The sequence below is a fragment of the Pongo pygmaeus genome, chromosome Y (genome assembly GCF_028885625.2).
Source record: "Pongo pygmaeus isolate AG05252 chromosome Y, NHGRI_mPonPyg2-v2.0_pri, whole genome shotgun sequence".
Classification (NCBI taxonomy): Eukaryota; Metazoa; Chordata; class Mammalia; order Primates; family Hominidae; genus Pongo; species Pongo pygmaeus.
The window spans coordinates 28,899,794-28,903,033 of NC_072397.2; the positions used below are offsets into that span (position 1 = coordinate 28,899,794).

Here is a 3,240-nt window from a genome sequence, read left to right on the forward strand (position 1 = left end):
AACAAGTTTTACTTTAGAGAGATAAAGTTTTCTTTTGTCAACTGGGTAAGAACTAGACATTTATAAAGGAAAATAAAATCAAGTGATATCTCACCACAAATTCTAGTCATATGTTCAGTTTAGGAGAATGATCTCCAGTGAATTTTGTGCCAGAAATATTTATTCTAAAAGAAAAGTCTTTTAATTTATAATTGTGTGTCTCTGAAGTGCTTGTGCCACTGTAAAGTCAAGGGCACCATCTCATACCATTTTGTGTCCTTCTGGGAGGGAAGCCGAGGCTGCCTTATAACCCAGTAGAGGTATTCTAGCATGTAAAAGTAAGAAAAATCAACATTATTACGTGATTCTCTGTCATAAACATCCAATAAATCACAACTCTGGTCTTATATATAGTAGTAGCCATAGATACACATTAGGGCTTCCAAGAAGAATCTAGTACCCAACAGTCTGCTTTTATATTTGGGCTTATGTGAGCGTAAAATAACCACATTTGGGCAAACAAGCTGTTTTATTACTTCTTTTAAAGCTGCAGTGCTCAAAAATGATGTAATAATTTAAATACCTGGCTTGGGCATTTCCGGTTGTGTTTCCAAGCCTTAGCTATGGGTGAAACTGTTTTGGGCTATGAAGATGGATTAGGGCATCTTGCAACTCATGATGCATTTGGTTCAGCTTAGTTCTCGTGTCCTGAGCAGTCAGACTGACAACTAAAACTCATCAGTTTTATTTTCAACATACTTTAACATGGATTCTGTCCCTTGGGCTGAGCTCCAGATCTTCCTCAGCACCTCACACTCTCTCTCATTGGCCTGTTCCAACTCCAACTTAATATTAGAGTGAACAAGGGCCTTAGATTCTTCCAGTACAATTTGATTATATGAGGCAAGCTCCTTAATTTGAATCATAACCTCTTGGGTGAAAGTTCCACTCAAAAATACCTGAGAGACCAGGCCTTTGGCACATGCCTCCCGTGCTGTCAGCTTTCGCCCAGCAAATAACATTTCATTGGCAGATGCTTTACCCATCATTTTTTGAAATGTAATAGTTGAACAGCCATCTGGACTCTGTCCAAAGGTCATATAAGGGGTTTGGAACCAAGCCTTTTCATTAGCCCACACGAGATCACAAAGGGGCAGGATGGATGCACCCAGTCCAATGGCAGGGCCATTGACTGATACAACAATAGGCTTTTTAAATTGAATAAAAGTATTCACAAAGTTCTTGATGGTATCCACCATTTCAAGGCTTGCTCTGTTTCTGTCGTTCCTTAAGCGCTTCACAAAGTACCCAAAATCAAGACCGCAGCAAAAGACACTTCCAGCTGCACTGAACAGCACGAGCTTGCTGTCATCCACAGCAGCGTTATTAAGAGCATTAACTATTTCTTTAATTACTTCTGTATTCAGTGCATTTTTTTCTGTGGATCTAGTTGATAGCACTATCTGGGTAAATCCATCCTCTTTCTTCACTACAATGTCTCTGTATGTGCTGGCACTTTCTGTTAGCTTTATGGTAAAGTACATCTTCTTGATAAAAGGCTGGTCTCTGCTGTCATCAGTAATATTTCTTTGCCCACCTTTCACTCTTGGAACTGAGGTATGCATGTCTGTTGTTCCATTGGCTGCTAATGGGTCTACTAATACCACTATACCTTTTTGGGTAGCTGAACCTGTGGCCATTGAAGCGGTAACTGAGCCAGACATCTGCGACATTGGTGGGTGTATCTGAGTCTTGTTCTCTATTCCAGGCTGTTATGCACCAGGACGTGACAAAGGGTCCTGGAGGAGTTTCCCTTCTGTCACCTCGAAGACCACCGTGTCCTGCTGATCTGCTGCAATAGGGTACAGTTTCTCAAGTTTCTGAAAGCCACTCACAGTTTTCTTGTCGTTAAAGGGGCTTTCAGGTGCAAGGGTCTTGATAGTTGAATGTATTTTCTCCATATTCTGTGTGTCGGAGAGAAGTGTAGCTGCCTTCCTCCTAATGATCTTGCTGGCAGCAAATAACTTGCTGTTTTTGGATCTGTGGTGTCTATCCGTCACTTGCGTTGTAGGAGAGTTCTTAGAATAGCTCGCTTTTGTAGATCTAGAAGTTCTTCTTCTGGCATTGTTTGAAAAAATTCTACTGGTTCTAGTCCATGTCAGTTTTTTCTGTTTTTCAGTCTGTCGTCTATTAAAATCAAGTATACATTTTTCACAGTTCCTAAGGTGCTGCTCTGGTTCCCAAGTGTCATCCTGTTGGTTGTAACCTTTCCACCGAATCAAATACTCTGTATTCCCATTTTTATCTCGTCTTTTGTCAACAATACTTTCAACCTCAAACTCCTGGGAAGCCATGAGGAAAGACACAGGATTGGAGCAGTTGCTGTGCCAACTTTGTTTCAGTTGTGTCTCCACATAGCCACTCCTTTCTGCCTCCAGTTCTTCACCAGGTTCTGCATATGGATGAACCTCTTCTATTTCGTCACCACTGGTGTAGTGAAAATTGTGTGAAATAGCGGCTATGCTATGGTGCATGATAGCTTGCTCAGTAGCCTCAGGTGAGAGTAGGTAAATCCACAGCCACAACCTTCTGTTGTAGAACAGAAAGCGTTCTTCCTGCCTGTTACTCTTTTGTGTTTGTTTGTTTAATTGTGGTTGCTATGACGATTGTATGGAAGATTCTATTCTTATAACATTTTTAAAGTTACACTAGCTTGTCTTCAGTAACATACAAAACCTTCACTCCTGTATAATGTACCTCCACTATTTCACTTATTGAGTCCTCAAAATTATACCTTTATTCAGTTTATGTCAAAAACAGAAATTAGAGGTAGTTTTTTTTATTAAATATATTTGTGTTTTAAGGTACGTGGAGAACAACTTGTGGAAGTGCATGTTGTTAATTGTTTTTTTTTCTTTTTGAGATGGAGTCTCACTCTGTCACCCAGGCTGGAGCGCAGTGGTGCAATCTTGGCTCATTGAAAGCTCCATCTCCCGGATTCATGCCATTCTCCTGTGTCAGCCTCCCAAGTAGCTGAGACTACAGGCGCCTGCCACCTTGCCTGTCGAATTTTTTGTACTTTTAGGAGAGACTGGGTTTCACCGTGTTAGCCTGGGTTGTCTTGATCTCCTGACCTCGTGATCCACACAACTCAACCTCCCAAAGTGCTGGGATTACAGGTATGAGCCACCGTGCCTGGCCAAATATTATATCTTATATATTTGTACATGTATTTATCTTTACCTTAACCTTTGTTTGTTC

General features: G+C 40.9%; 1 pseudogene; it reads right to left on the bottom strand.

The window, feature by feature from the left end:
- Positions 1 to 226: 226 nt before the first annotated feature.
- On the bottom strand, positions 227 to 2,333 carry LOC129025895 (testis-specific chromodomain protein Y 1-like; annotated as a pseudogene).
- Positions 2,334 to 3,240: the final 907 nt, after the last annotated feature.